Source organism: Chanos chanos, chromosome 8 (genome assembly GCF_902362185.1).
Source record: "Chanos chanos chromosome 8, fChaCha1.1, whole genome shotgun sequence".
Taxonomy (NCBI): domain Eukaryota; kingdom Metazoa; phylum Chordata; class Actinopteri; order Gonorynchiformes; family Chanidae; genus Chanos; species Chanos chanos.
The window spans coordinates 18,888,683-18,906,595 of record NC_044502.1 but is presented as its reverse complement, the minus strand read 5'-3'; positions in this window follow the sequence as shown (position 1 = coordinate 18,906,595).

The following is a 17,913-nucleotide window of genomic DNA, read 5'->3' as shown; positions in this document are numbered from 1 at the left end:
GTCTAGTTCATTCTGGGCCCATGTCTGGTGTTGACACTCTCAATCTAAATGTCTCTCTCCCTCTCGCTCTCTCTCTCTCTCTCTCTCTCTCTCTGTCTCTGAGCTGTGTTTCAGTGTAAGATGTGTTGGTTAAGGATGTTTCTGTTCTTTTCTTTGTGTGAAATATCTATGTTTGAAGTTGATATGAGCTCCTAGAATGTTACACTGGGTCTCTGTGGCAATGGGCATGGTTACAGCCACTAATGTGCTATCTCTCAGACACAACGTGCATCAGCTACTTTACAGAATATGCATCATGGAAAACAAAACGCATTGTGTCTCAAATCCAAGGAGGACCCAAACCACTCGACGAAAACAAGGAAAACGGGACCAAAATTTTTGGTCCACATGCGGACCCTAAGGCACATTTCATATTTGGTGGGACTGCTACCGGAGGCTTACTGTGACAAACCCTCAACTTCAAAAAATTAAAAAAAAAAAAAAAAGTAGAACGGCAGTATTGTAAGAATGGGAACTTCTGGTAAACACTCTCATTCAAAGAGTCATAGCTCATTTTTATATGAGTCAGATGGCATGTTTTTTGTTTTTAAGATATGAGTGCTTTTTGTTTTTATGAGCCTGCCTGTATGGAGGAAGAGACTCAACACGTTTGAGCAAAAACATAAAGTCACGCACATCTAAAAAAAAACAAAACAAACAAAAAAAAAAACATGCATTTTCTTTTCTGTTGATGTAAGTTTTAATAAACATTGAGAGTGGTAAATTTACCATTTTAAATCTGTAATGGCCTCAGAAGGGATGGCCATGTACGATTTGTTTATTAAGATAATATTTTTGTTGTTGTTGGTTGCTTGTTTATTATTATTAATATTATTATTATTGCCTGGAGAAGCAAGATTTTTGCTTTCTAAGTACTCTCCTACTCAAGAAAAAAATCTCATTCAACATTCTCACATCATTTTCCTCTGAGCCATTCAGTGTGTTTATCCTGTACAGACAGACCAGCTATCATAGTGGCTGTTTTTTTCACCTCCTCTGTCAGAATGAAGACTTTTATCATTGCTGGCTGCCAGTGCAGCTCCTGTATTAGATTTTTGTGTGTTCGAGGTATGGGCGAGTCTTGACTACTGAAATGTTTACTTTCTCAGGATAAGTCATTGTTTTGACAGCATTCAGAATTGGGCTTAGGTAATGACTCATTCCAGGCAGATTTGTTTACTATAGGAGCAGTTTGGTGCACTACCGTTCACCAGACAGGGATGCATTCTGGAAGCGCATCCATTTCACAAAACAGTGGTGAATTGGTGAGGTCATGGCCATGTCTTACAGAAACACACACACACATACACACACGCACACACACAAGATCAGCTGATTTTCTGTCTTTGAATTTTGCACGTATTTGTCACTATCATTCTACAGGCTGAAGGTTACAGTTAACAGAGTTTTACAGAGTTGTAAAGGCTCATGAAAAAAACAATAAGATTTTCTGTAGTTTTCATCCAAACAGCCCTGGGCCAAGCATTAGACTTTTGAGCGTTGTGCTGACCAGTGGACAGTGTTCTGCTGCTTATCCTAAGATTTGTGTATGGGGGATTTATCAGGTTCGTAAGGCATGTTTCCCGTGATCCTCTAAGGCCTGGCAGTTTTTATCCATTCCCTGTTTTGTAGCTGATGTTTCAGTTAGTTAAATGAACCTGTATTTGGGAGAAAAAAAAAAACCAGGCCTATTGTTGTCTGTCATCATAGTTGTATACATTTTGAAAAGTGACATTTACATCCTCATGACTGCCCCCACCCCTCCCCTCCCCAGTCCCCCTCCACCTCCTGAGATCCCTATCCCAAACAGTCCATGAAGGAGGAACAGATTAATGGGACCTCTTTGTTCTGGCATCTGGTGCAGGCTCAATGATTTCAGTTATTTTCTATTCAGCATGCCATCTGTTCACAGTGATACTATCTGCCTGTTTGACACCATGTAACCCAAAGACTTTTTTTTACCACCTGAAACCTTTCTGTGCAGATGACAGTGTGTTCTGAGATGCGCCATATTAGTGTTCGTTAGATTAGTCATGAGCGAAGCAGTTGGTACAGAGAACCTGTGGATGGAGAGAGATGACATTAATCATAGCCAGCTCTCAGCATTACAACACAAAACAGAAAATGGATTACTCTTCCATGGTAGTTTTAACACTTTCTAAGCTTCTAATCCATCCCTTTGCATCAGGGCCCCTTGTGGAGCGAGGTTGGCCTGCAGAGGGAACTGGATAAGATTTTTTTTTTGTGCTGAGAAAACGTGGTTTTCATTACAGTTTTCCCTTCCATTACAACATTTAATAGAGGAACATATACTAAGAGAGAATTCCTCGCACAGTGCACTTGTATCTCTCAGCCATACATCAAACTAATTCACAGCTCACTTTATCAGACTCTAACCTTAAATCTTCATAGAGTCTAAATATTTAAACTCTCTTACCTTCTTTCTGCTCAGGCCAATAGCCCATTCAAGCAAAGAGAGATAACAATATCTTTAAAAAGAAAACTTAATTCAGTAGAATTAAAGCAAGCACATTCTAAGACTAAATACATCACCAGAGGAGCATGATACTGGTAATTTACTGTCAGATCATGTCATATTGTTTTATATCATCCACTAATCAAATACTAACAGTCAAGTTCATTGGTAGAAAGTCATACCTGCTCCATAGTGTTGCTCACAATCAGTAGTCATTATTGTTGTCTCTAGTAATATCACTGTTACTAGAAACTGTAGTAATATCACTGTACTAGGTTACAAGCACAGACCTAAATATGATAAGCATGCTCATTCTTGAAGAGCTTTGAAGTTGTACCTGGCCTTGTTTTGATTTGATTTGTTTGAGGGAAAAAAAATAGTGCATCATAAAGCTATTGATGCACCTCAGAAGTCTGGATAATTGTGTATTTAGCAGTGCTCATAAGTCTGTTCGCCCTACTGCAGGGTGAGCATGTATTCCTTGTGATGCATAACCACTGCTCTTTCTCCGTCGGTTCTTTTCTCCTAGGGTGCTTTTCAGAATTCAGCAGCAGACTTTTTGATCTGGTCAAAATCATAGTTGTGAGGGGGAGGAGACACAAGCAGGAGGGTGTGAATAAATGGAATCCTTTGGATTCTAAGAGGAAAATGAAAAGGTCAGTCACAGCCAATCACGGCGCAGATGAGTTAGCATTTAGCCCGCATGGTTTTATAACCTGATTTCAGCCTCGAATGTTTTCATTCATCAGATTCAGATGAAAAAATTAGAGCATTTATTCTATGTAGTGCACAGATGAAGTGGGTAACAAGATAGGAAATGGAGTGATGGTGATAGTGGAGAGAGGAAAGAAAGGGAAAGAGGGGTGGGAGAGTGTGGGGGAAGGGGGTGATAATGATGTGAAAATTAATGAACACAAAACATGTTAAGTCCTGCTAAGAAGGTCTGAAACAGTGGGGAGAGCAGAAAATTAACTAATCACTGGCTGTTTTACCCCTAAACTGGTATATGACCTGTACATGGCCAGACCACAAAGTAATGTTAGCAAATGTCACCTAGCTTAGCAATATTAACCAGCTACCAAACCATCCTCTGAACGTGTCAGAGAACAACTTGATGCTGAATCAAAATGTAAATCCTGAATCCGTAAATTTACATCCTCATGACACCACCCCCCCCCCCCCCCCCCCCCAAACCTACACTTGACCACCATGGTCTTTGTTTCACCACAACTGTTTGATGTTGTGATTTCTGTGTTGTTGTTGCTGTTTTTGTTTGTTTGTTTTGGGGGTTTTTTTTGTTTGTTTTAGTATCAATCCAAACTAAACCCACATTTTTGTGGTCTGAGAGTTGATTTGACTTTTCCCAAGCAAGTGTTAAAGCTGAATTGTAACTGTGACGATAAGCAGTGCGTCCACAGGCGTGGGAATGACACAGATCTGTGGATTCTCATGAGAAGGCTCCAGCGCCTGTCCTCTTACAGATTCACACACACACACACACACACACACAGGGGTGTTAATCCTCATCACTGTATTGTGTCCCAGCACCAGCCCAGTCTCAGTGAACTTAATTAACAAGAGAAAGCTGCTGCTTTGGCCACAGCTCTCACTATCTCACTCAGCTCCCTCATGGTACACTGTGTGGTATTCAGTCTTAGCCTGAGTCCAACTCTCACTCTCAGACAGGGAAAGCAGTCTATCTGCCTGGTTTTCTCACTCTCAGACGAGGAAAGCAGTCTATCTGCCTGGTTTTCTCACTCTCAGACGAGGAAAGCAGTCTATCTGCCTGGTTCTCTCACTCTCAGACAGGGAAAGCAGTCTATCTGCCTGGTTCTCTCACTCTCTGACTGGGAAAGCAGTCTAATTGCCCGGTTCTCTCGCTCTCCAACTGGAAGAGCAGTCAGGTTGATTGGAGACTGGCGTTTGGTGATTGGCTGCTAATGTAATTTACCTGGATTATAAGGGCATATTGAAGAGGGCCATCAGACCACACATCCCTCAGTCAAGCCTTTGAGTGTGCAGGTTTAGAGACCCAGGTCTCAGCAACCAGCTGGAGAGAGGAAATTTCAAGTTTTACAGAGAAGTATCAGTATATTCAGAAAAACATAAGAGAAAATACTATTAAAGGCTCTGTAAGGTTGATGTAGGCTTCATGGTATTTGGATCTTGTGTTGATTTAGAGTAGCATTTGGGATTAGAGTGTCTCTAACCATTTTACTTCAGTGTTGATACATCTACAGAGTGGAGAGGGACACGACTTAACTGCAGGCAAACAGAACAAATAAAAAATAGATAAATGAAAGTCCAATTACTTCACTACTCTATTTATTTCACTTTATTCAAAACGTGTGAGTGTGCATATGTGCATGCACGTGTGTTAGCGAGTCAGTGTGTGTGTGGTTGAGTGAGAACCAGTTAATTGAGCGTTTTTTATTTATTCATTTATTTGAGCAGCGTTGCTGGTGGAGCAGACGTGAAAGTGTGGGTGTTTATGAGGAGGTGTTTGTTTTTCAGGACATGTTTTGATTGTTACTGTGAGATCAAAGGTCTGTTCTTTTTCTGAGTGCTTTTTTTAAACTTTAATACTTTGATTATTGCCCATACTTCACAGACAGAGCGTTATGTTAGCCAAAATGATGGCTTTTGTAGCATGTTCGTGTGTGGATGTGTGTGTGTGTGTGTGTGCTTGCATGTGTGCGTGCATTCGTGTATTAAACTTCATAGTTGATTCACTTTTCTGCATCACTATGGCTTTGATCTTGACCAGGAGAGTACTTCGGGCTTTCACCTGTCCCCAAATGATGCACAGGAACATTAAGACAAAGCTTCTCTTTAATTCTATTCTGTCCACAACATGTGCCCCAATTTCAAACATTTGGTTCCCTAGTCCAAAGAAGAAAAAAGACAGAACGGGACATATGAAAAATACATGTGAATTTTGTATATTGTATAAACTGTATCATGTCTGTTTTCTACCAAGCTCAAAATGTAATTTTGCTTTTTTTCTGTGTTTTTTGTTTGTTTGTTTGTTTATTGGTTTGTTTGTTTTTCTTTTTGGACTGGGGGAGGGTTGACTGGGTTGTGTCAGGTCCTGGGTTTCGGGGGTTTGTTTGGGGGTTGGAGGTTTTGCGGGCCAGATGTTGTTATAGATATAAGTTGAGTTAATGCAACTCCTTAATTTTATGGAGGTTTGAGAAACTAGAACATGTCTGAAAAAAAATGTTATATTTGCATGATTTCCTGTATTTTTTATGAGCAGAATTATATAGTTGTGAATATTGAGTGGATGTGTGTCAAAATCAGATCAATAGGCATCAAAAAGTATTTGTCAAATCTTACTCTGATTTTGAGGGCTTAGGTTTAGATTTATTTTATATCTCTTTAATGCTTTAATTATTAACACTCTTTCCTTGTTTAACTCCACCTTCATTGTAGTTACCATCCCTACTCAGAAATGTGTTCAAAGACCACAGGAAAGTTTGCCTCTGTTTGTGTCACAGAAAACCTTTGGTGAAAAAGTTAGACACCTTTAGTGAGACACTGGCTTGCTGTCCTTACCTCTTTATGATATATGCCATGAATCAATTCTTCATTCTTAAAAGTCAAAGAAAAATCCTCTGTATTAGCACAATGAGTTCATTAGTGCTTGACCCTAAAGGAAACTGGACATTTTTTATGCTAACTCATTTACACAATGGTTAAATCTTTACACTTATATATTATATGCATTTATTTCCTAGTTTTCTGCACCGAGCTTCTTTTTCACTCTCCCCTTGCTATTCCAGAAAATGAATAGATGAATAAATTTCATCTATTGCCATACATTTCTCTGCATAGTCTAACCTAAACTAGCATTAGCATCCAGTTATGCTTGTTCCAGTTGATTTTAAACTGGGTCTCTGCAGAGCAGCATCTATATCGGTACGTGTCACTGTGTGGAGTCCCTCCTCAGAGTTGTCATACAGATGTCTCAGGACAGTACTCCTACTGCTAAGAGACATCTGTTTGCCCCAAATCTGTGTAAACCCCTCTTTTCCAAAGTGGTACTCTGTTTTCGGAGGACTAGCCTCCCAAGGCCAAAAGCGACCAGGCTGCAGCTGCCAAGTCAGGGCTTTCGAATCGATCCAGAGAGGATTACGATTCCTCCGGAAACCACTGAGTGAATAAACTGCCCGCAATTGATTATGGCACCCTGGAGACCTCTCCAATGCCAGGGTGGCAGTGCCAACGTGGCAGTGCCAGGTCAAACCCCACAGAGGACCAGGTGTCTGTGGCCCTTTTATGGTGAATGTGGCCAACAGCAATGACAAGACCTCACTCATTATTCTTCACTGAAATCTAGGGAATCTGTACCACTCCGGTTAGCGTTGTCTGTGTCAACAAATTCACCTGTCAGAATAGAATACAGAACCGGCATCCACAGTCTCTTTTCTGACTTTCTTATGTTAAACTTTTTTATTTAGAGCTACAAAGTATGAAATCACCATTAAAATAATATGAAAATTTCTGTCTCACTTTAGCACTACTGTACAGATAGTTGTTTTACTGCTTTCAGTGAAACTTCCTTAGCATTCTGAACTCGTAAGACATAGACAGCCAAAGTTTTTCTATGGCACAGACCTGAGCAATGAGAAGCTCTGTGGTTTCACAGGAGAAGCATCCACATCAGCTGCTTTCCGAGGAATGAGATTTGACAGGATTTTAAACAAATGTCAGTAGTTATTAAGTTACTACAGTTTTCAGCAGTTTGATCTTTCAGATTAACTATGTGTGTGTTTCTTTGCTTCTGATTCGGGTTAATTACTTTTCCTTATGCTGATAATGACATTCAACTTTTTTTCCTCGCAAAATTCTGTACAAAAAGATCTATTTCTATATTTGCAATAAATTTTTATTGAAAAATAAATGCACTGAACCGAAACACTTTTTTTTTTTTTTTACTGTAAGTCAAAAATGAAAGAAAGTTTAATTATTCATGTCATATGAATTTTGTGCTCTCTGTCTTTGTCTCTCTCTTGGTCTTTGTCCCTCTGTGGTCCTCTCTCTCTCTCTCTCTCTCTCTCTTTCTCTCTCTCTCTCTCTCTCTTTCTCTCACTGTTTGTGTGTGTGCCTGCATAAACGTGTCTAACAGCCATCATTTGAATCGGTTGTGAAGTGTGAAGTGGTCCTCTGACTAAACCTGAGGACATTGAGAGCTGTGTGGAGTTTATGAAGAGAGCTGCTGAGTGACTGCTGATAGGGAGTCCTTCACTTCGCCAACATCACAGGCCCTAATACCATCACCAGGAGTCAGGACACACAGAACCAAACCTCAAAATGACCCACACTCTCCTAACGCATCTGTAAGACAGCCTTAAAACAGACAGCATGTCTTGCCCAAAGCTGCACAGAGAAATAACCACAGACACAACAGACCACCCTGCTCCTGCTCTCAGTACCTGTCATCTGCATGTGAGCAAATGACAGAAAACTGCCAGTTTGAAGTGCATCGTTGCTGCTGTTAACCATCATGTTATACATGAAAGGAGAGAGACACAAAGCATTGTAATAGTGCGAAAGTAATAGTGCGACAGTAATAGTGCCCAGTCTCTAACAAGCAAGCAAACAAACAAAAATCACAGCGATTTCCAGCAGAAGCAAACAAAACTGTCTCATAAACGACCTGAATTCAGAACTCTATCTTATGTTTGAGATGCCTTTTCCATGGAATTACCCCAGAGATGACTAGAAACTTCAGAATATAATTAGTCAGTCACACAGCTGAGGTTCGGTCTAATGTATAGGACCGATTCAGATGAAGACAGCTAGATAAAAATACATGAATTTATTTTCAAAAAGTTTACAAAATGGTCTGTTAGTATTCAATTAAGTCAAAAGCTGACTACATCTATGGGTGGAAATTACCTGATGCTTTAGTAAGAAACCTCTTCAGCAGGAGCACATACCCACTTAGCAATGACTGTTTATTTGTTTGCAGTTATGAACTGGATGGATCCATAGAACCATAGAACTGGAACCGTAGATCCAGACAACTGGATGGATCCATAGAACCTTAAAACTGGAATCATAGATCCAGAGAACTGGATGGATCCATAGAACTGTAGAACTGGAACCACAGATATAGAGAACTGGATGGATCCTTAGAACGCTCTGTTTTTGTAGCTAAAAGACAAATGGGAAAGAGGAAGAGGAAGGAAAAAGCCTCATCAACACGTTGCCCTTTCTGTCCTCACCTCAGCAGGGAACTCTGTGTGTACTGGGAAATGGCCAAGCATTCAGACAGGCTGGTCGCCAACCCTGTGTGCGTGTGTGTGTGTGTGTGTGTGTGTGTGTGAGAGAGAGAGAGAGAGAGAGAGAGAGAGAAGACTTAATCTCCTCTGCTTCACAATATCCACGACTCCAGTCTCATAAGAGCTCTCTCTGCCTCTCTCCTCACTCATTCTCCTGTCTCATTTCTCTCTTGGGTTCATTTCTCTTTCATGCCAGTATGTTTGATGGTGTGAGTTTGTCTCTCTGAGACCTTACAGGCGTGCACAGGCACACAATCACAGGGGAAATGGTTAATAAGAGCCAAAAAGATATTAACCTGGAGGAAGAGAGTAAGGATGTAATGAGGAAAAAGGGCAAAAGAAAAAAAAAAGGGTTATCTCTTCAGAGTAGAAACTCCAACTCAAAGCCAAAAGGCCTTGAGTCTCAGTTCTTATCTAACAAAGGAGCAATGTGTCTTCACATCGAAGAGTTTGTCTTCATATCAAGGAGAGTGTGTTCACATCGAGGAGTGTGTCTTTACAGGCAGGGGAAAAGAGGAGTGTGTTTTCTACCACAGGGAGAAAGACAAACATGTGGCGAGAAAGGCTCCAGTAACGAGTTCCCGAAGCTTACGCCATCAGCAGAAAGCGTGAACAAAACCATTCAGCACAGAACAAATGCTGCCGCTATAATGAATAGAGATGTCCAAGGCCTGGCTACAACAGAGATGTGCGGAACCATCCGGCAAGACGGGTGAGAAGATTCATCTAATGAAGACTACAGTGTGACTAAGCCTGTGTGGCTTGTTTGGCTTGTGCATTTTAAAGAGAGAGAGCCTCTTTGTACCTCATGGGCTTTTGGACAAGGTTGAGTCAGTCCAATTTTGCCATGGTTGCAAATATGATAAAAGTCATAAGAAGCTGTGTGTGTGAGAGACGGTGTGGAGTGACTGATGACTTGGGATGTCGTCCTGGGCTGAGATGAGAGTGAATACGCTGGCATTGATGAATCATGCATGGGCCCTAACTTTAGTGGCGTGGTGCTTACACAGCGTGTGTACGCTCTAATGATCAGCGAGTAGTTGTAGCTATCACTTGCTAGAAAGAGAACACGCAGGAGAACAAAAGAAAGAGTGAGAACCCAAGTCCTGGCAGGAAGGATAATGACCCACCTGAAAAAGACTAAAGAAACAGTGCTCATCACTGAACCATTTACCTGATAGACCTCCAAACGCTGACTCCACCTTTTGTTCTTCTTAATGACTCATGAAATGCTCCAACAAACCTGCCAATCCATGCTTGCTTCAGTGCATAATATAAAGAGTGAGTCCTCTCGTTTCTGAAATGCTTTACACATCATTTGATCCCTTTGATCACTTGGAGTTTACGGTTCCTTTTGGTTTTGATTTGCTATAGTAATATTACATATAATTTACCACTTAATATGTTAGCAACTCAGTCCAAACATTTACATTGTCTCCAAAGAAAGCAAAGCATACCACCACACACTACACTACACCATACCACACACCACACCAGATCACATTATACCAGACCACACCACACCATACTACACTGCACTACACTACACTACACCACGCTACACTACACCATGCTACGCTACACTACACCATGCTACGCTACACCACACTTCACCACACCACACTACACTACACCAGCGTTTCGCAAACTATAAGCCGTGGAGTGGTGCCAAGGAAACTGCCAGGTCCATGCCCCCTTGACTGAACTGCTTGCTTTGAAAATAGTAACATTTTATTGTAGATTCTAGAATGTTAAGTGTTCCCGCCCATGAGAACTTGCTTAACATTCTAGAATCTTGAATAAAATTTTACTATTTTCACCTGGCAAGCAACAGAAGCACCGAGCAGAATTTGACTGGCTCAACGGCACGGCTCTGTGGACCGGCAGTTTCCTCGTCGCGGACCAGCACCCATAGTTGAGAAATGCTGCACTACATCACACCATACTACACCACACCACACTACACCGCACCACACCACACTACACCACACTACTCTACACCACACTACACCACACCACACCACACTACACTACACCACACTGCACTACACCACACCACACAACACCACACTACACGAAACCACACTACACCACACCACACCACACCACACCACACTACACCACACCACACTACACCACACCACACCACACCACACTACAGCACACCACACCACACTACACCACACCACACTACACTACACCACACTGCACTACACCACACCACACAACACCACACTACACGAAACCACACCACACTACACCACACTACACCACACCACACTACTCTACACCACATCACACCACACTACACCACACTACTCTACACTACACCAAACCACACTACACCACACTACACCACACTACACCACACCACACCACACCACATCACACCACACTACACCACACTACACTACACCACACCACACCAAACTACACCACACCACACCACACCACACTACACCACATCACACCACACCACACTACACCACACCACACTACACCACACCACACTACACCACACTACACCACACCACACCACACTACACCACACCACACTACACTACACCATACCATACCATAGTAGAGCATCTCTGGGCTGACGTACTCTATAAATGTATCAGTCAGTCAGTTCGTTAGAATTGCCTTTATGGATGTAAGGAGAAGTGGTACAGTTCTTTTGCGAATGATCATCAGAAGGGTAGTGGGTTACGGAAAGGCTCTGGCTGAAGTTTTTTGCTGCTGTTTTGGGAAAACTTCCAACTACTTTCATACTCTTTAAATATTTCATGACAGAGAGAGACAGAGAGAGGAGGACAAGCAGAAGAGAGATGTCGGAGGGAGCTGAAGACAGGAGAATTTGGGAAAAGTCTATTTAACTTTTCATGACTGCCTCTCTGCTGTCTGTGTTTTGCTGTTTCCCTTCTCTATAGTTTGAAGGGACGTTACAGAAACAGAAAAAAGAATGGACATTAATTTCTACTTCCTTTTATGCCTCCACACATTGTTCATGCCAAGAGTATGCAATTCAAGCTCTTGAAAACATGACTTTCTAATGTTCTAAGTCACAGTGTAAAAGCCTGTCCTGAATGTGTTCGCCACACCTTTGAATTAGCATTTAAAAGCGTACGGTCAGATGATGTAGTCTCTGTGCTGGAGAGGGAGCTGTGTGTGTGTGTGTGTGTGTGTGTGTGTGTGTGTGTGTGGTCCCCAGCCCTGGCAGACAGCTCTGTTCACCCCTGTGTAAAGGGCTACCGTGACACCATGCAATTACCCTGACTCTACCATGTCATCTCTGCAAAGCGTTTTACAGCCATGGAAGGATTCACGGAGTCAGAGTTATAAAAAGATTACCAGTCATTTAAACACCCCTTTTCCCACCCACCACCCCTCCACTCACACATTACTCCTTCCCCCACCAACCTTCCCCTCTGTGTTTGTGTTGGTGTGTGTGTGTGTGTGTGTGTATGTGTGTGTGTTTTGTACTTTGTGTTCAGGTTCAGTTGATAGCTGCATAGAGTTTATCTAATGGAGAATCCATGCTCACTTGTACATTTGTTATGTCTGATCCTTCAATCATTTTTCTCTCTCTTGCGTGCACACATGCATACACACACACACAAACAAAATACACACAATGTTTGATTCAGTTGCACAAGTGCATCTCTATGTACACCATGCTTGTACACAAACACTCCATTTCTGTCCATGCTCGCTCTCTCTCTCTCTCTCTCTCTCTCTCTCGCGCTCTTTCTCGATTCCTGGCTGCTCTTACTGACTCGTGACAAGCTGGCAGTACAAACTCAGTTCAGTCCAGTTATGTATTATGAGCACACAGATTAAAGGTTTATTAGTAGTGATGCTATTCCTGGAGCATTTTTTACACAACATACTTCTGACCGAAATCCAAAATGTAGAGTTGCCAATTTGGCCAAATGGCACTCTCACAAACTCCATATGACCATGTCACAACTGAGAAATTAGTCATTTAAAGTGAACTCTCTAACTAAGCAGTTTTATATCACACTAAGGACCCAAGTCTTGGGAAAAAAAAAAGCAAACTCAGCTTCTATGCAAAAAAAAAACTAAGTCTAACCAAAAATACAATTTTATATTATTTTAATGTATTTTATAATATTATGTATATTATATTATATTTTACATTTTATATTTGGTCTTTTCTATGTGTTATTGTCCCATCCATTTCGGTTGAAATCGGTCTTGATGTTGGGAAGGCGTGCAATGAGGCAAAATAAAAATAATCGATAATTCCCTTCAAATGCATTAAAACTAAAGTAACGAGCCTTTTTTGAAAATGTAAGGAGTAGAAAGTACAGATATTTGTGTTACAATGTAGGGGGTAAGAGTGAAAATTTGTCAGAAAAATAAATACTCAGGTAAAGTGCAGATTTGTACTTCATTACTTCCCACCTCTGGCTGACCACACTGACTATAGTGACTACACTGACTATAGTGACTACAGTGACTACACTGACTATAGTGACTATAGTGACTACACTGACTACACTGACTACAGTGACTACACTGGCTATAGTGACTACACTGACTACACTGACTACAGTGACTACACTGACTACACTGGCTATAGTGACTACACTGACTATAGTGACTACACTGACTACACTGACTGTAGTAACTATAGTGACCACACTGGCTATAGTGACTACACTGACTATAGTGACTACACTGGTTATAATGACTACAGTGACTATAGTGACTACAGTGACTATAGTGACCACACTGACTACAGTGACTACACTGACTACACTGGCTATAGTGACTACACTGACTATAGTGACTACACTGGTTATAGTGACTACAGTGACTATAGTGACTACACTGACTATAGGGACTACACTGACTATAGTGACTACACTGGCTATAGTGACTACACTGACTATAGTGACTACACTGGTTATAGTGACCACACTGACTATAGGGACTACACTGACTACAGTGACTATAGTGACTACACTGACTATAGTGACTACACTGACTATAGGGACTACACTGACTATAGTGACCATACTGACTATAGTGGTCACACTGACTATAGTGGCTACACTGGCTACAGCGAACACTGACTATAGTGACCACACTCACTACAGTGACCACACTGACTATAGTGACCACACTGACCATAGTGACTAACTGACCATAGTGACCACACTGACTATAGTGACCACACTGACCATAGTGACTAACTGACCATAGTGACCACACTGACTATAGTGATCACACTGACTATAGGGACGACACTGACTACAGTGACTACACTGACTATAGTGACTACACTGACTATAGTGAGCACACTGACTGTAGTGATCATACTGATTATAGTGACCACACTGACTATAGTGATTACACGGACTATAGTAACTAGGGTTGTAGCCAAATCCGAATACATTATCCGGGAGAGCATGAATAATGCGATGGAAACAGATATTTCTTCTACCCGAGGTTGCTTGTCATTATTCAGTAAAAAAAACATGACTGACATGTCTGTGTGTCAGCCATTATGTTTCTTCAAATCGATTCATATCATTGTGGATGGCAACAAGATGATAATGCCCTTTCTGTTTGCAACATAGGCCTTTGATTTCACTAACTACTTGTTTCATTTATTAAACATTATTGAAAAGTGATCGCTATTCTGAAGTCACCCCCAACGCGTCAGGTGTGGGAGCTAGCGAGACAAAAGCCTGGTGTGGCAGCTGGATTACACCCACAACCTATACATCAAAATGAAGCTTAGAACCTGTAGTGTTTAGCTGTAGTGTTAATTTCCTCCATTTAAAAAAACAGTCGAAAGTCATTTCATTTACTACACATTATTGAAAAGTGATCGCTATATTCTGTAGTTGCCCCCACCGAGTCACGTTTCCCTCGTGAACTGCAGTAACATTAACACATCAAGAATCGCAATTATTCCCCTCAACCGAAGGATATTTTCCTATATTTCTTTACTGCAAATAGTTTCTATTTCCAATACAAAATAGAATCTTTCAATTTATAAAACATTTATTTTCAGTTTCTGATTGTTAAAAGTCCCACAGTTAAAGGGGGGGGGGGGGGGGGGGGTAGAGTTCAGACAGCTCATAAAACCTAATTTAGTTAAAAATAAAAGTAAAGAGAGAGAGAGAGATGAAAAGTACAGTATGAGCATGTGAAAATATGCTTCATAATTAATGATATGTTAATATTAAATCAATTTGATGCTTTGAAGGCACAAAAATTGCATTGCCAATGAATATTAGATTAGAAAATACAACATTTGCCTGATTTAATGTGATTTCTGGCATAAAACATGCCCACTTCTGGCCTACTATCTGGACATAAGTGTACGTAGTTAAATACGTAAGTGTTCGTCAGTTTCGTTGATACTTTTTCTGAAAGCTTCTTTTTGTATGCTATCGTTAATCCCGTTAGTTAAGCGACTGTATTGCTTTCTTTAGTCGTTAGTTTAGGCTAGCTCGCATACATCACCTACAGCTAAAGCATTAGGCGTTTCAATCTTGAAATGATACCTTGGTTGTTGTTAGTAGCCTTGAGGATTAATGTCGTCAGAGTATGCTGACCTAAAAAACCTTTAAAAGTTAAAAGAAAACCCATTCGCCTGGAACGCTCGCCTCAGTTTGCCGAATTTGAAAGCACCTCTTTATTCGCTACCACAGCGATGGGCTGGTCATCCAAAGCAGTTGATTCAGCTACCTTCTCTGTAATCTTTTTGGCCTTGTCGCTCTCTCGAGGAAATACATCTCTCCTTTTAAATGGATATCCTCCAATGTGTGTTGCTTCGGAGCAGCCTTTACCTGAATGAACTCACTGTCTTCCGTTGAGTCTGTATCAAAGTGGTAGTAGCCTATTGAACACAGCTCCTACTGCCTCATGAAATGCTCGCATTACAAACATTACAAGTGGCTGCTGGGCTGCTTTCGTTTCCAAATTTAAAATATTTCCAAACTGCAGACATTTTAGCTGCATCCTGCCACAAATTATGCTCTCCGTTTACGACACCTGTGTGACAGCTGACGTAAAACAAAGGATTGGGCTTAGGGTCGTGCACAATAAAGCTGATACCTATCAATTAAAAAATGCCTTGATTGGCCCGATACCGATCTTTGAGATCGGATCGGCACATCCCTAGTGATTACACTGACGACAGTGACTACATTTACTATAGTAACCACACTGACTATAGTGACCACACTGACTAGACTTAGACTTAGACTGCTTTTATTGTCATTTCCGCATATGCATGACTCATCCATATAGGGGAACGAGATTGCGTTACACAAGGACTACAGTCCCACATAAATCAAATAATGCACAATAAATACTGAGGACAAATAGTGACCACACTGACTATAGTGACTACGTGTGACTATAATGATTACATTGACTATAGTGACCACACTGACTACAGTGAACACACTGACTATAGTGATTACACTGATGATAGTAACTACCTGTTACTAGCTGTTGACCTGCTGTCAGTACAACAGTTCCCTGACTATACTGACTATGAGACTCAAAATGCCCCCCACTGACTTTAAGCGCTGAGCAGTTCCCAGAACAGTGATTCTGTATGACTCAGGAGAGTCAATGACTAGTCTGTATTACAGCATGACATGCCTTCTGCTAACCTGAATCACTCTTATACTACAGCATGAAACACACTGTACTGGCCTGAATCATTCTTATATTACAATGTGAAACACACTGTAATGACCTGAATCATTCTTATACTACAGTGTGAAACACACTGTACTGACCTGAATCATTCTTATACTACAATGTGAAACACACTGTACTGACCTGAATCACTCTTATACTACAATGTGAAACACACTGCACTGACCTGAATCACTCTTATACTACAGCATGAAACACACTGTACTGACCTGAATCATTCTTATACTACAGCATGAAACACACTGTACTGACCTGAATCACTCTTTTACTACAATGTGAAACACACTGTACTAACCTGAATCATTCTTATACTACAGCATGAAACACACTGTACTGACCTGAATCATTCTTATACTACAGTGTGAAACACACTGTACTGACCTGAATCATTCTTATACTACAATGTGAAACACACTGTACTGACCTGAATCATTCTTATACTACAGCATGAAACACACTGTAATGACCTGAATCACTGTTCAGTAGTTCAGTAGACTACAGCACTTTGTGGATTACTCTGATTTACTTTGGACTACTCCAGTGACGTATGATGTTTAGGCTAAATACTGTTTGTGTTGTGTTGTTTTGTTTTGTTTTGTTTTGTTTTTCCTCACATTATTATAGATCTTACATTTACATTTATTCATTTAGCAGATGCTTTTATCCAAAGCGGCTTCCAAGTCAGGCAGAAAACAAACCAAGTATATACCCATTAGGGAGCTAGACCAGATACAAATGTAAGACAGTTGAAAGAAAATAAGGGAGTGGATTACAAGTGGGTCAGAAGCCCCAATAATATAAACTATTGAGCACCAAGTTTCACAATTAATTGCGAGGTAGTACGGGTCATGGATAAGGAAATCTACAATATAAGAGTCAGTGCACCCAGGACAGTATAAGCAAAGATTTATAGTAATAGTAAGGAAGTGCTGTGAAGTGTACATCATAGAATGATGAGTGGTGCTTTGGAACATCAGGACATGATGTAAGTAGGGTCTAAGTATAGAAGAATGAGTCAGTTTGTGGATGTGGAGGTAAGGGGCTGAGGCTAGAGGGGTGATTCAGTTTGTGGATGTGGCAGTAAGGGGCTGATTATGGAAGGGTGAGTCAGTTTGTGGATGTGGAGGTAAGGGGCTGAGTATGGAAGGGTGAGTCAGTTTGTGGATGTGGAGGTAAGGGGCTGAGTCTAGAGGGGTGAGTCAGTTTGTGGATTTGGAGGTAAGGGGCTGAGTATGGAAGGGTGAGTCAGTTTGTGATTGCAGAGGTAAGGGGCTGATTATGGAAGGATGAGTCAGTTTGTGGATTTGGAGGTAGGGGGCTGAGTATGGAAGGGTGAGTCAGTTTGTGGATGTGGAGGTAAGGGGCTGAGTCTAGAGGGGTGAGTCAGTTTGTGGA